The sequence below is a fragment of the Cryptomeria japonica genome, chromosome 3 (assembly GCF_030272615.1).
Source record: "Cryptomeria japonica chromosome 3, Sugi_1.0, whole genome shotgun sequence".
Taxonomy (NCBI): Eukaryota; Viridiplantae; Streptophyta; class Pinopsida; order Cupressales; family Cupressaceae; genus Cryptomeria; species Cryptomeria japonica.
The window spans coordinates 579690764-579708588 of NC_081407.1; positions in this window are offsets into that span (position 1 = coordinate 579690764).

A 17825-nucleotide genomic window follows, 5' to 3' on the forward strand; every position below is an offset into this window, starting at 1 on the left:
GCCAGTTGCCACTTAGAACCATATACCCCAAGTCCTATAAATGCAGATATTGCCATCAGATACCATGAGGAGTTACCACCTATCCAGGATCCAGATACACTTGTTCAAGGCATACCTGATGTGAATTTGGATGAGTGGGTAGCCCAGAATACTACATAAGATTCTTTCATCAACATGGATGAAATAGGTCTTGGTGTTTACATGAGTCATGAGGAGGATGTTGTTATTCTTAAGCTTCAAAAAGAGGATATTCCACTTGACCAGCAGTTAGAACAGCAAAAAAATCGGGTTTGGCAGCTCTATTTTGATGGTTCAAGAGGTAAAAATAGTTCTGGAGGTGGTGTTATGTTGGTTTCACCCGAAGGTATGAAATATTACACTGCTTTCAGATTTTCTTTTAGTTATACAAACAATACAACATAGTATGAATCATTAGCACATGGCTTAGAATGGGCTAGGCAGAAAAAGGTTAAATATTTACAAGTTTTAGGTGAGAGTGAACTAGTTGTGAACCAAGTAAGGAATATCCATGTCACCAAAAATGATGTTTCGAAGATGTACAAGCATAGAATTTGGGATTTAATTGAAGATTTTGATGCATTTAATCTGTTGTCCATACCTGGAAGTCAAAATAAAGAAGTAGATAGGCTTGCTACCTTAGGAGCTCAGGTTGATAATCCAAAAAAGCTAGAAAATATTGATAGACAACAGTATGTTAAAGTTGTCATAAGGGCCTCAGTTCTAGATAATAGTGTTAATTGGCAGGTTTTTAACTTAGATGAGTAGATTGCTAATTTCCTAATTGAAGAAACTGAGTTTTCTGCTGGAAATCAGCATAAGTTCAATGAACAATATGAAAATCAGTTTCTCCAATTGAAAACTAACAAGTTGCCCAAGGGTTTGGTAACCCTTGAATCTATTTTTAATATAGATGATTAGGTTAGAAAGGATATAGGTAGCATGTTTGTGAAGGAAGAATATTATGAACCTGTTGAAATATTCAAGGACAAGCTACTAAAAATTGGCAAGGTATGTACCCCTGAAGAAAAACATGCTTTTGTAAAACTTTTTCAAGAATTCAATGAAATATTTGCATGGAGGTATGAATATTTGAAAGGATTTGATCCTTATTTAGCTCAACATACCATAGAGCTGGTAGATAATGTAAAACTAGTAAGGAAGAAACAATGGCCTCTTAATCCCAAATTAGAACATCTTATGAACACTGAGTTAAATAAGTTGATTGAAGGAAATATCATATTTCCAATCAAGCACACATCCTGGGTGTCCAATATAGTTCCTGTTAGGAAGAAGAATGGTGAACTCAAACTGTGTGTTGATTTTAGAGACCTAAATAGAGCATCCCTAAAAGACCATTACTTGTTGCCCTCAATGGATCAAATATTGCAGGTTGTATCAGGGTCAGAGAGATTCTCATTACTTGATGGTTATTCAGGATATAACCAAATTCTAGTAAAAGAAGAAGACCAATACAAAATAGCATTTACCACCAAGTGGGGTACAATGGCTTATAATAAAATGCCATTTGGACTGACCAATGCAGGGGCAACATTTCAACGTGCAATGGATATGGAATTTCAAGACCTGATTAACAAGTTTGTTTTGGTCTACCTAGATGATGTAACTAATTTTTCTAAAAAGGATAATGAACATCTTGACCATCTCAGAGAGGTATTTGAGAGATGTAGGGAATATGGAGTTTGATTAAATCCCAAGAAGAGCATATTTGTTGTTCATGAAGGCAAGTTGTTGGGATATATTGTTTCAAAGCATGGGATTTCAATAGACCCTGTGAGGATCACAACCATACTTGCATTGCCATTACCAGCACATAAAAAGGGACTCCAAATTTTCATAGGTAGGATTAACTTTATCAGAAGGTTTATTCCTAATATTGTAGCATTGATCCAGCTACTTACAACCATGCTTAAGAAAAATATTCCTTTCCAGTGGACTAAGGAAGGTAAGAACAGTTTTGAAGAAATTAAAGAGGCAATTGCAGCAGCCCCTACTCTCATTAATCCTAATTTTAAGAAAGATTTTATTCTATATGCTTTTGGGAGTGAGGATACTATTTTTTCAATGTTGTGTCAACAAAATTATGAAGGCTTAGAACAACCAATTGCTTTCTTTAGTCATATTTTGCATGATTATGAGACTAGGTACTCATTTGTAGAAAAGCATGTGTTAGGAATAATAAGAAGCCTTAAGAAATTTAGGCACATGCTCTCTAACAATAAGATTCAGCTTATGGTTGCTCATCCTACAGTGAAGGAGTTTTTCCTCAGCAAGGACATAAACAACAAAAGGGTAGGTTGGATTACTAAGGCAATGGAATATGACATCTCTATTAAGGTAACCAAGCTAGTTAGAGGCAAGATTTAATGTGAACAACTTGCTAGAAGTGCAAAAAATAGTAAAGAAGAAGAGCAACAAGTTGAAATAGTGCTTAATAATGAATAACAACATGTTGTCCTAACTGTACCAGTCACTTGGAATAAACAAATTGTCCATTATTTACAAACTGGTGACTGTCTGGAAGGCTTAGATAGGTCAAAATGAAGGTATTTCAAGATATAAGCCATTCCTTATGCTTTAATATATGGTATTTTGTTCAAAAAAGACTATAATAATATACTATTAAGATGCATTGAGCCAGATCAGATTGAAATAGTTCTGCAAGAATTTCTTGAAGGACCTTTCAGGAGGTCACTTTGTAGCAAGAACAACAGCTTTGAAAATTATGAGAGCTAGTTATTATTGGCTTGAATTTTTTAAGGATGCTCACTCATGGGTGAGGAAATATGAAAAATGTTCATTGTTTGCCTGTAAACAAAGGCTTGCAGCCTTGCCTTTGCAACCAATTGAAGTTGAACAACCCTTTGCAAAGTGGGGGCTTGCTTTTATAGGACCTATTAATCCACCTTCTAGTGCAAGTCACAAGTGGATTCTTACGGCAAATGATTATTTCACAAAGTGGACAAAAGCAGTTCCATTGAAAGAAGCTAATGAAACTTCTATCCTGAATTTCTATCAAGATTTAGTGTCCAGGTTTGGTAGCCTAGAATCAATCATTTTTTATAATGCTTTAGCTTTCATTGGTCTTAGAGTTTCAGATTGGTCAGTTAAGCATAATATATATTTGAATACTTCATCCAATTATTACCCTCAGGGTAATGGACAAGCCGAATAAACTAATAAAAACTTGATCAGCATCATTAAGAAGACCATTGTTGAGAATCAGAGAACTTGGCATGAAAAAATCAAGTTAGCCCATTGGGCTGATAGGATTACACCAAAAAGATAAACATGTAACTCTCCTTATGTTTTAACTTATGGCAAAGAATCCAAGTTACCTATTTGAGTTGAATTGCCAACTTTAAATTATATAAGATAGCTAGAGTTACTTGAAGAGCAGCCAATGCAGATTAGGTTTGCTCAACTTATGGAGTTAGAAGAAACTCACAAAAAAGAATACAGAAAATTAGAAATTCACCATGCTCAAATGAAGAAAACCTTTGATAGAAAAGTTGTGCCACGCATATTTAATCAAGGTGATCTTGTTTTCAAGTGGGATGAGTTAAAAAACAAACATGGTAGGCATACCAAGTTTGATGCCATCTGGGATGGCTCGTATATTATCACAGAATGCAAACAAAATAATGCATTCTGGCTTGCTAGGCTAGATGGGGAGGTTTTACCAATCCCTGTCAATGGGATTAACCCCAAATTGTGCTATTGAGTACTAACATTTTGCATATGTACATAGTAGAATAGTTTTAGCTTTGTTTTCAGCAGTTCTCAGCTTAATAAGTGCTTCCAACACATTGTTGTTTTTAGTTTTCAGTTCAATTCAGTTCAGTTTTGTTTCTATTTTCCATAAGTACAAATTGCACAGTGTGCAGGCTCAGCTTTATGTAGAACCTTTGTAGTTTCATTTTTAAGTTTTCTTTAGAGTGCTAAGATGCAGTTTCAGATTTTGAAGAAGATATAATTGACTCAATTCCCAATGGATATGCTAGGCTACTAGATTCTACTATTTAGTAGGCAAACACTCCTGAGAGGTTGACAAAATTGTTACCAAAATTTTATCACACTTGAAAATCTTGGTGACCTACAACAGGTCTTATGTATTGTAGAGAATAGGTACACAAATTTTTTCCAAGTATACTATCTTTATTAAATAAACATGTATGCCATACAAGTATCTTATTTCCAATATGAAATATATGAATCAAGAAAGAAATCATCTGCATGTAATATATCTTTATTTATAAAGAGAAAACTATTCACAAGATCCCACACAAGTCGTGGGAATAGCTGAGAAAATATCACATTGATCATAGAAATGCAAACACAAAAGAAACAAAAGAGTGTAGGAAGAAGGGAAAGAAAGAACCCAGCATTGCTTGAATAGGTTGATGAGTTATGCAGAAAGGTCTTCTAGTCAGCTTCGTAGATCCAAGCATCCTGTTGTCCACTCCATGAGATGACCTGAAATAAAGAGAAAAATGATTTGGTTAGAGCTTCGGGTTGTTCCTTTAAGTCCTACACACATAAAGATACTCCTAGTGTGCATACACTACTATACCCGATTCAGAACAAAGCAGATCAAAGCAAAAAGATGTCATGAGATATCAGCAAGAACCATGTTTTTATCTAGCTTGTTTGCTTCATGTGCAGATACCAGTTTTCATTTCATATCCATTATGTATGTGGGTTAAAATGGGCTCCTGAAGGGGTTGAGCTCAACATACATATCACTACTCACATAGTGACACTAATCATATACTAAATAGGAATGCAAGTGTATCCAATCTCCCATGTATTATCACTCAATGATAGGAAAATCTATCATTCAATGACAACACATGCGACAGTGAATAAAGCTGCATCCGATGCTCAATAGATGACTAGATCTGTCCTGTGAATAAAATTAGTACTTATAAGAAGACTTGTAACCTAGATGCACCCTAATATAGTCAAATAGTATTAAAAAGAGTACAAAGCATGCCCAATATAGTAATCAGATAGAACAAATCAATAGAGTAGATTTAAACATGAAGAACATGGTCATCTCTAGTAAACCACAAGAAGGAATTGAGAAGACAATGTATAACGATCTAAGGACAACATTGTGAGTATTTACAATCCTTAATAGCAGTGATAAGGGTTTTGATAGCTTCAAAATGCAAATGGACAGAGGAGAATCATAGTTTTAAGTAGCCATGAGTAATTATTTACGCAATCAAAGTGCAATCAACGAATTATGAAGAGTCCCATCATACCTAATGCCAAGGATTAATGAAAGAGTGCCAATATTTTCAAGGCAACAAAGGTCACTGTCATGAACCTAAAATACAGTGCTAGAATTGTAAGAGAGAAACACATGTATCTCATTAACTTGTCAAAGCATGATCATTATCAAAAGAAGAATCCCAGTCACAATCACTGCATAAAGAGAAAGAGCTACATAGTACATGAGAAATCAGTCTCAATATGTATAGAGTGTGATATTCATCCTAAAGAATATAAAATCCACCACCATATCAAAGAATATGCACAACATGATCATCAAAAGGAAAATTCTTGAAGACATTGATATCATGAACAATCAACTCATGCTAACAGAGCAGCCACTATTGGAGTAAAATCAGAAAAATAGGGTCATATGGTTTTCATTTATTCTCCAAAACCCAAATTCCGCTTTGGCTAGTTTTTTCACAAAATTTAGGAAGTGAAAACCCCCAAAAACCCTTTTAATTTGGTCAGAACCCAGTTCATATTGTCTCCACACTCTTCACCAGTCCAAGAGATGGGTTTTGACAATAAGTTTGATAATTTGAAACTACAAGCACTCTGACGATAAATGAGTGGAATAGATCAAAAGGTTTTAAAAGCATGAGAACACATTCATTACTTTTTTAAGCATATGGAAATACACTAATGGCTATAAAATTATGAGCAAGGTTATTTAGAGCAATTTCATATAGATTGGAAAGACAATATGCAAAATGGAAAGAGATACAGTACATAAGAATAATAGAATTATGCATGAGATATACAACCCATTACCACATATATAGAAGAAAACCCATCTAAGATATAACATATATCAACCAATATTGCTAAGGTATTCATATTCAACCTATGCAGACAACAGTAAAGGAATAGAAAAATGCTCTTATGGCTATGAGAAATAAAACAATATGACACCCTTATACAATGAGAAATGGATAAATAGAAGTTGAAGGCATTTAAAGACAAAAGCTCGCTTTCATATTCCAGTCACCACCTCAAAAAAGAAAGGATATAGAGATCAAATAAAGTTAATGATACCAAAGATCAGGGATGCGACCTTAAAGAGAAGTAACAATAAAGGAATGTTCCAGAAAACCTAAAGAATTTGCACATTATTGCATCCCAAAAGAAGATATTACAGAGAATATAGGGAAACTTCATGCATACCCGACCAAGAATTTTCCAACTTGACATTCAGTTCACAGAGAAGTTTGCAAAAAATAAATGAAATGATGTATTCTTTTTAGGGTTCGAGTTTGTTTTAATGTGCATGGCCTAATTCATGGATTCGAGTAAGCTTTTGAGATTTTATTTTTATTAAAATTAAATTTCATGTATTGTAAGGCCTTAAAATAAAGGACAAGAGCTTTCGAAAGCTCTTTCTTTTCTTTTATTCTATTTCTTTTTATTGAATATAAATTTATTAGGTTTTATTTCATTTAAAACTCTAATAAATTTATTTTAAAGTAAAAAGGCAATAAGCTAAATAATAATTAATCTTATTTTAATATTTATATTAAAACAAATTATTTTAAATAAATATTAAATAAATATTAATTAAAAAGACAAAATACATAGCTCAAACATGCACAAAATAGGAAAGGGGGAGATTTTTATTTTTTGGCAGCTATATTTGGCAGAGTAGTAGTTTTATTTTTAGCAAGGAGAGTCTTTTCATGCAACATTAGTTGGGGTCCTATTTTGAGCATTGGAGACTATTGTTGGCAGAGTTTCGCATTAATTTTTTAGGCATTTTTCGGCAAATTTGCCTGAGGCTTTTTCTAATGTAGTTTTTATTTTTAGGGTTTTGGAGGAGATATAAATGATGGGTTCTATATATTCTCTCTCTCCTTTTTTCCCTCTGGTTCTTTCTTTTTTGCATGCACATTTTTGCAAAAAAGCATTGTATCTCAACACTTTAGTATTTTAGTTTTATAGCAGATTTCCTTTGATATTTCAGAGTTTCATATATTTGCCTTGGTAATTGTGCATGTTCATTTGCAGATTTGATAGAAATTTATGGTGTTTTTATTTAAACCTTTGAATTTCAGTCTCTTTTATGTGCATGTATCTTCTGCTTTTCATATAATCATAGGTTTTAGGTTGTGTAAAAGGGGTATTTTTGTCAATTGGTTGTGAAAACCAGTTTTTCCTTCCAAGTTTACATTCTCCTTGGCCTTCATAGGAAATATTTATGTGGTTGGAGAGTAAAAATTATTTTGTGTGGGTGAAATTTTGTCATATTTTGTGAGTTTTAGGCTATTACCATTAAATTTTCGGTGTATCACCTCCTAGTTTAATTGCATTTTTTTGAGTATTTTTAGATTATTCTCTCTCTTTTCCACATAAATTTTTAGTTTTAGGAGGGATTCAAGGGAAGCCAACCCATAACCCAGAGATTCACCTTCAACTTGAGCAACCCACAAGCTCGAAGGTGTTTCCATGTTTCACAGGATTGCTTGGCTTCGCACTTAGCATCACGGGTGCAATCTTTCATGACAATAGTAATTTGAGGGCATTGATTGAATTTTGGACATGGATGATCCTTAATAGCCCCCACAATAGGGACAACTACATCTACGAGAGCAAGATCAGATCTAGAAGCCATTCCAATTTCATAAAAATAGCATGAAAAGAGGGAAAATAACTCACAACCAAAGCTTGTGAAAATCTTTGATAAATTCACACATAGAATACAAAAAAATTCTCTTAGTTGCCTTGATCACCTTAAACTCACTCTGCTTCGCTTTGAGTTTTGTGTGATCAGAAATGAAGGAACTTGTCCCTTTTAATCTATGAAACCCTAATTTCCCATTGACATCAATGCATGTCGGCATATGATACTTGATACAAAACCCATTATCTCATTAGCTTGCACATACCCACATCTTACCCTTTGTTTTTAAAATTTCTGATTTAAGACAAGGGAAAATCATTAATAAAGATTGTTTTTTTAGAAGCGCTTCAAGAAAAATAAAAATGATAGTGCAATGAAAAAAAATGTCACATCATTGGTTCAAATCAAGTAAAAGACAACTAATGGGCATATTCTTCCTTTCCCCCAACCTAAATTTAGGCATGTGTTCTCACAGGTAGGAGTTTACATGAAAAATATTCTATGCAAATATCACAATTAATAAACATGATAAAAATTAATGATATTTAAGATAATTATGCGAGAAGTAATCATTCGCATGTACCGAATAATGTGTATTTTCATGTCAAGCACGTAAAGTACATGTCAATCAATTAGTTAAGTAATAAATGAGGAATGAGATGGAGCGAAATGATAGAAGAGAGAGAATGATAGAGTGAAGGCTGATGCACAGAATGATGCAAGAATTAGATTTCCATTTAATTGGAAATCTTTATTATGAATTGTTGCACATGTGTATTAGGCAAAAGGATGGACACTTGGTCTGCTTCCTTCGGTTATAGGAAAGTCAGTGAATTTCTGCATGAATTTTGCTTTTCAAGATAGCTTGTGATATAAATGCAAGCGATGATTGTTGACAAGAAATTTGAATATAATAGGATCAATTGTGGTAAGTTGAATAGCTCCATGTGAAAATACTTCTACTAACTCATATGGTCCTAGCCAACTAGTTTGCAGCTTACTTGAATCTTCTTGATACCAAGAGTCATAAAGAAGATCACAGTCACCTGGTTCAAACTGCTTCTTTTTAATGTATTTATCATGCCACTTAATTCACTGAGATTGTACAACTTTTATGTGGTGAAGTGTTTCCTTCATCATTTAATCTAAATTATTGATTTGCATGATCCTTTCTTTTTGAGATTCTGATAGATTCATTTGAAAATCCAATGCAGTTCTTAGAGTTTTATGTTCAAACTCAATTGGAATCATAGTTGTTTTTCCATATAACAATTCAACTGGTGTAAAACTAGTTATTGTTTTCCATGTAGTTTTGTATGCCCAAACAACTTCCAACAATCTATTGACCCAATTTTTTTATGAATGGCCACTATTTTTGTCAGAACTGCATCAATTTCCTGATTGGCTACCTCAGCTTTTCCTTTTTCCTAAGGATGATAAAGGGTATATTTTCATTCCCTAATATTGTATTCATTAACTAGTGTTGTAACAAGGGTTGATGTGAATTGAGCTCCTTGACCTATTATTATCTCCCTTGGAACCACATATCTTGTGAAGATCTCCTCATAAATAAATTATGAAACCTTATTATCCCTTGCATGTTTTATTGCCTTAGCTTCAAACCATTTAGTGGCATAGTCAGTACACAGTAGGATATAGGACTTACCAGTGGATGGTGGATTAATTGGACTCACAAAATCCAAACCCCATTTGTTAAATGGTGTAATAGTTCAACTTGAGGGTAGAGGGGTCTCTCATCTGATTTGGTTGGTTGTCCCATCCTATGACATCTATCACATTTTCTTATGTACTTGATTGCATCTTTATGAAGTGTAGGCCAGTAATAACCCATGTTAAGAATTTTCATTGTTGTCCTTTTGGCAGCAAAATGTCCTCCACAAGATTCATCATGACATGTATGCAAAGTGTCAAAGGTTTCATCTACTCTGACACATCTCCTCATCACATGATCTGGTCCAATGTAGAATAAACATCCTTCAATCCATGAGAAAGGTAATGTTTTCTCAATGAGAATCCTCCTCTCATTTGGAGAGAAGTGAGGAGGCACCTTCCCCGTAACCAAATAGTTTGTTATATCTAAAAACCCAGGTGTATGCATGTTAATAAATAATAAATGTTCATCAGGGAAAGTGTCATTAATCACCTGAGTATCTTCTAATGTAGTCACCCTGGATAAGAAATCTGCTACAACATTTACTTTACTAGGCTTGTCAATTATTGTGATATCAAATTCATGCATCAATAGTAACCATCTTGCCAATCTTCCTGTAATCAATGTCATATTCATAAGATATTTGATTGTTGCATGATCAATATAAATTAAGATCTAATACCCTGTCATAGAATGCCTGAATTTTTTCAGGGTATATATGATTGCCAACATTTCTTTCTCTGTGATTGTGTAGTTAAACTCAGCCCCTTGCAAGTTCTTGCTAACAAAATAGATTGCATGTTCAATTGATGCCTCTTTCTCACCCATAACAACTCCTATTGCATAATCAGATGCATCTGTATGAATGTGGAATGGAAGTTCCCAATTAGGACCTTTGAGCACAAGTGCTCGTGTTAATGCTCCTTTTATATTAGAGAATCTTGTCACAATCCTCTTTCCAATGAAATTCTACATCCTTAGTCAAAAGGTTATAAAGAGCTATTGGAATTTTTCTAAAGTCTTTATGAATCTCCTATAATACCCTACATGTCCTAGAAAACTTCTGACATCTTTTTTCTTTGTAGGTGTAGGGAGACTAGAAATGACTACAATCTTGGATGGGTCTACTTGTATTCCTTTTTGAGAGATGTAGTGGCTAAGGACCACTCCTTGTTTCATCATCATGAAACACTTTTCACTATTCAGGGATAGATTATGATCTTCACATCTTTGCAACATGTTTTCTAGTTTTTGTAATGCTTGAGAAAAATTAATGCCATGAGTAGTTAAATCATCCATATAAATTTCCATACATTCATGTGAAATGTCTGAAAATATACTTATTACTACTCTTCGAAAAGTTGTAGGTGCATTCTAGAGACCAAATGGAAGTACAGAATAGGTGTAGGTTCCCCATTGATAGGTGAAAGTTATCTTCTCCTAATCCTCTGGTGTAATTTGTATTTGATTGTAGTCACTGAAACCATATGGGAAATAGAAGTATGGTTTTCCTGCTAGTGAATCCGATACTTGATCTATGAAAGGAAGTGGAAAATGATCCTTCTTAGTTATAGAGTTGAGTTCCCTATAATGAACACAACATCTCCATTTACCTCCCTTTTTAGGCACAATTACCAAAGGAGATACCCATTGGCTATCTGAGATTGGGTAGATAAATCCTACATCCAAGAGCTTCTATAATTCTTCCTTCACAATCTCCCTTAATGAAGGGTTAATTCTTCTTTGTGGCTACCTCACTAATGCACAATCTTCTCTGATATAGATCTTATGAGTGCATAATTTAGGATCAAGACCCTTCATTTGATGGCAACTCCAAGAAAATGCCTACTTATGCTTCTTTAACAGATTTGTCAAAGATAATTGTTTCTCCTGGGTAAGCTGACTATTGATATTTAGATATTTTTCTTTTGCAACTTGTGCTTGCAAAGTCAATTCTATCATGTCTATCTCACTAACACTTGGCATTTTTAATTCTCTAGGTAATAATGTAGATATAATATTTGCTGCTGCAGTAGGAGTAACCGAGAGAAGCATTGGCAAAGGCCTTTCTGAACTAGATGCATGGTTGGATGATTTTGAATGAATCTCATAATGATTTTTGATTATTTGAGACAAGATTTAATCTTCATCATATTATTGCAAGAAAGGGCTTATATCTATCATCATGAGCTTAGCCACTAAATTAATATCTTTAGCTTCTTCTCCAACATTTGGCCAAATGGGATTATCTATTTCTTGTGTTGGTTGAGCAGGTGGATAAAGAAGCAACTTTTTAGTTTTCTTACCATCAAATATGGTCATGTCTCCTGAACAAAATCCTATATAAGCATCTTTTGTGGCCAACCATGGCCTTCTCGAGATAATAGGATATCCTCCTAGTGTGTGTTTAGGGGAAAGGATCATGAAATCTATTGGATACTCCCATGAATCAAGAGTAACAACTACATCTTCCACTATACCATTTGGTTGGATAGTAGAACTATCAGCAAGTTGCAAGATGGTAGTAGTGGGTCTTGTATTGGTAATATTTAGTTGCTGCAAGATTTCCTTAGTCATTGCATTAATTAAAGAACCTAAGTCTATTAAAGCATTCTTTATGACTGCAACTATAGGGCCACCTAGATGAACATACTTGATGACTGCAACTATAGGGCCACCTGGATGAACATACTTGATGACTGCAACTATAGGGCCACCTGGATGAACATACTTGGGAATAATTACTTTCCCAAGCATGATGTCTACCAATTGGCCTACCACATGAATAGTTTTAGGATTTTTTGCCTTCCTTCTTGGATTCTTGAGACATGCCTCTTTTTTGGCTTTCCCATAGGTTAAGACATCCTTAATGGCCTGAAACAAAGGTGTCTTGAAACACATGTGTTTAAATTGATCCAGGATGTCAAAAGGGGTCTCTTCCTTTTGTTTGATAATGTCTAACCTTTGAGGAAATGGTGATTTTGGATTAGGTTGGTGGGCTGGTTCAGGATCCTTGAATTGTTCTAGCTGAGGAAGTGTCTCAGCTAGATTTGGATGCTCCTCTTCCTCCTTTGGAAGCTCATTTGTGAGAGGACTGGAAGGAGTAGCCAGGGTAGTTCCTGAACATATGTGAATGTCACCTAAACTCACAACATATATGCAGTACAATTTTTTCTTAGTAGAATAAACCTATTCCCGTTGTGGTTTATTATTGGGATTAGGTGTGGGTTGAGATGGAAACTAAATTGGTCTAGGTGTACTAGCATTAGGATTAGGAGAGGGCATGATATCTTGTTGCTGAGGGTGTGAAGGTGGATGCATGTAACTAGTTGCTTGGTTTGGCCATTGTTGCTCACCCCTCCCCTAGGACATTTTTGTTGCCAATTACCCTAAAAATGTGGCCATTGTGGTGGACCGTTTTGGTAACTAGGCCAAGTATTCTGAAGGTTATTCCAAGACTATGGTGGATACCCCCCAAAATTGGATGGATCTTGGTGTTGCCACTAGTTATTATATGCATAAGAATTCACATCAAATCCACTAAAAGATAATCTATTAGGTAGCATACCTTGTCTTGGAGCCCATGGTCTTCTCTATGCAATATAGAAGACTTGTTCTTCATCTCCCTCAATTAGCATGAACTCAGGTGGAATTTTCTTGCTATCAACATTGGCTACCATTTAAAATTTGTAGTCCTTCTTCTTATGCTGATGAGGATAGTATTTTGTTAACATTGCTTCTACCTCCTCGTGTTTCCTTTTTTTGTTGGGTATCCAGTTTAGTGGCCATATCATTTATGATATCCTTCTTAAAATTTGAAAGAAAATTAGTGATTTCCACCCCTGAGACCCCACTAGTAGATGATTTTCCCATACCTCTTCCTTTCTTAACAACTGTTTAAGAGTAGTTCTGGCATATCTTCTTAATATCATCAAAAGGAAGCTAAGTAATGTCTCCTCATCCTATTAGATCTAGGGCATCAGTATAGCTATCACTAACTCCCCTAAGGAAAAGTAACTTTTGATATTCCTGGTTAAGACTATGGTCTGAATATTTTCCCAAGCAGAACAAGAACCTTGAAATGTAGTCTTCCAAATTTTCATATTCCCTCTGCTGCATCCTAAAGATGTCATCTCCCCTCATGTTACCACTTCTACAATATTATTTGTATTTGTCAAGAAATTTTGGTTCCATGGAATCCCAACTGTTGATAACAACTCTTCCCAAGCTCGTAAACCATCTTAGGGCTCCATCCTACAAAGTAGCAGGGAAAAGATTAAGCATATGAGCATCAGTGGTATAATCATAGCTTCTACAAAGGATGTCGAATTCAAACAAAAATGTATCTGGTCCTCTATTACATGCTGATAAAACTTAGGGAGGACCAAAATAGGGATATTCTTGAGATTATTATTATCTTGTTGGTCAATGATGGGGAATTGAAAAGTTGGTTAGTAAGGCCGATTTTGTGCAATAGCATCCATTCTTGCTTGATAAAGTATAAAGGAAAATGGGTTATCAATAGGTTCTTTGTTAGTTGGATCTTCTAGATTATTGAAGTTGGCAAATATATCATCCATATGATTTATCTCTTGGTCTTTTTCTTCAGACTAATTGTTGGCTTCCTCAAAATGGCTATCAGGATAAGGGTTGTTAGGAAGAAATCTCCCTAAAGCATCTCTTCTTCTATGCATATAGTATTAACTTAGTATCACCCAATTCCACACAAGGAATTTGTTAAAGAATTATGGGCATAATTCATTCAAATGAGAGAATATTAGAGGAGAAACTTGCATCATTATTTAAACAAGAATAAACTAAAAATGACCCTAAAGTACTTGTTAGTTTGACACCATCCCTGACAATGGCACCAAAAATATCTATCTCCTTTAATGGTTCAATAACTAATCCTTAAAGCTATAACTTAGAGATTACACATCCATACTAAGTAGCTATCAAACTCATTATGGAGGTTCATTTAACTTATCAACCCAAGGACATGAACTTAAAATGGGTCAGCACTATATGTGCACTAAGACTCTATTATGGGCATCAAGACTTCATCAAAGAAAAATGTTGGAATTGAAATGTTGTCAAAAACTAATGAAGGAAACTAAACTTAAATCAACAACTAATCTGAACAAATGAATATCTATCTAACTTAGGCTACAAAAATGAGATTCCAAACAACAAACATGAAACTACTATGCTTGCTTTGGCTGGAAGAATAGACATAGAACAAAGTTATGTGGCTATAGGAATAGTAAACTGCTGGAATGATACTAACTACTGAATGAAAAATTACTACTAAGCTATCTTAGTAGAGTTCTCTCCAAGTGGGCCCCATGAGTGAAACTTCCAAGATTAACATGAGTGCTAAAAACTCAGAATATCATTTAATTCATCAAAATAGAAGTATGTAATATATGATGAAATGCTCGTTAAAATGTATTTCAAAACTGAAAATAAACTTACATCATCTTAGTCTCTTTAAATACAAATATCTCTCCCCCTTTTACTATTGTATCAATTTTTGCATGAATCTCTCCACCTTGGATAGCAATGAAAAAAATGCATATTTGTAAACACAAAATCTGACAAATTTGAACATCTGATACTCCTCCTAAGTAGCGACCACCTCATCAATCGAGATCACAAGATATGACTATGCAATACATCATACTGATGCATGCCAGTGCATATTAGTTCTAATGAGAAGGGTAAATCACCCCTAAATTCTCTTTGAGATGCTCAAAAGTATCCTTAGGAAAGGGCTTCATGAAAATATTTGCAATTTGTTCCTTTGTAGACAAATATTCCAATCTGATTTCTTTGCCATTTACCTTCTCTCTCAGAAAATAAAAATTTATAGATATATGCTTAGTCTTTGAATGCAACGTGCTATATTCTTATAAATTTTAATAGAACTTGAGTTATCACAGCAAATAGCAATAGGCTCATCATACACAACTCTGATACCTATTAACATTGACTTCATCCATATTACCTAAGTACACTTGTTAGCAACAAAAATATATTTTGCCTCTGTAGTGGATAAAGAAATAGATTTTTTCTTCTTCCTCGACCATGAAACCAATCTCTTGCCCAAGAAAAATACACCACCACTAGTACTCTTCTAGTCATCAACATCTCTTGTCCAATCAGTATCAGTAAAGGCATTCAAATTTAAATTATTGTCTTTAGGATGATAAACCAAAATCAACAGTTCCTTTCAAATATCTATAAATTCTTTTAACAGAAAGAACATGAGATTCTTTAGGATTAGCTTTGAATCTAGCAACAAGACAAACAACATTCATGGTATCAGATCTATACCAAGTCAAATATAGCAGTCCACCAATCATAGATCTATATCTGGTCTAATTTTTTTAAGGGGAATCATCATCCTTAGACAAATTGCATCTGGTCACCATAGGGGTTTCAACTAGCTTTGAATCATCTAATCCAAACTTCTTTAACAATTATTTCACATACTTTGAATAAGATATGAAAATACCTTTTTCTGACTGTGTAATTTACAATCCCAAAAAGAATTTCATTTAACCAATCATAGACATCTCATCAACAAACTTCTTTCACAAACTATCATTCCCTCCAAAAATAATATCATCAACAAAAATTTCAACAATCAAAATTTTACCATGATCAATCTTGAAATACAGATTACTATTAGCGGTACCTTTGTTAAATCCAAGCTTCAATAGATACTTATCCAATCTAGCATACCAAGCTCTAGGGGATTGCTTTAATCCATACAAATCTTTCCTCAATCGACAAACCATACCTTTTTCATGAGTCAATTAAATCCATCTGATTTCTCAATATATACTTCCTCTTCCAACTCACCATTTAGAAATGCTGACTTGACATGCATCCAATAGACTTTGAAATCCCTGTAAGCAGCATAAGCAAGAAATAATCTTACAGCTTCAATTCTTGCCACCAGAACAAAAGTATCTTCAAAATAAATTACTTCTATCTATAAATATCCTATATAAAAAGTCTTGCTTTGTTCCTATCAACTTCACCTTCCTCATTCAATTTATTTTCGAAAACCCATTTTATTCCAATTACATTTTCATCTTTCTATTTGGGTACTAGAATCCATTAATCTTTATTTTCATTCTAATTCAATTCTTCTTCAATCGCTTTCACCCAATGTTCATATTTACATGCTTCATTCAAATCCCTAGTTTAAATCTTAGAAATCAAACAATACTCAACCTAGTCTTCTGCATTTCTACTCCTAGTTTGAACACCTTTAGTTCTATCTCCTATAATCGGTGTTATTGAATGATTAAATCTTACATACATTGTAAAGACATCAATCTAGGATCTAACCCTAAACTACTCTTTATTCATAAATAAACTTATAATTTCAATCTCTAAGCATATTTTATACAAGATATAAGCAAACATCAAATATATCATAATAATGCACATGTATAATACAATATCCAATACCAAGAAGTTCTTATTTCCTACTTAGGCTTCCAAATTACCAATCAATATACAAGAAGATGCATCCGTCGATCTTTAGTCTGAGTCACTTCCTTATGTCTTTTGAACATAGATGAGAACAAGAATCAGGCGCTTTTTCCTCCCAACCTTGAAGCTTACACTTCCCCGAAATTCTTGGTCAATCAAGAATACCCGACCCTGCACGAATTGGTTTAACCAAAGAATTCAAAAGCAAGAGGGAATCTAGTGCATGCCTAGATAATATATGCATTTTCATTTTTCCTACTTCATTCTAAGAAACAAGCATTCACTATCATACTAGGATGTGGTAGAGAGTATAAATAAGGAATTTCCATCTTTTTCTATGGATAATTCAAACAATAACTCGGCCAACTATATGCCATGCACAACAAAATAATAGTTGGAAAAAGCAACTATTCTCCCTAAAACATCCACATTCGGCACCCGTCCCGAAAGGTAAATTTTTCCAACTCAAGCTTAACCCTAGCTTGATTCCCTCAAACAAAAATTCTATTGAGAATACAATCTTTCTTTTAAAACAAAAATAGAGATATCATTTTTGTTGCTTACTAATCATTACTTGTCTAATATATCTATCGAAGACAATCTTTCATATTTTGGAAAACGATAAACTTTTATAAGCAATAATCTTAAAATCAATCTTTTGTCTAAAATAAAGTACATACAAAAGAAGGTGTTAAACATGTATGA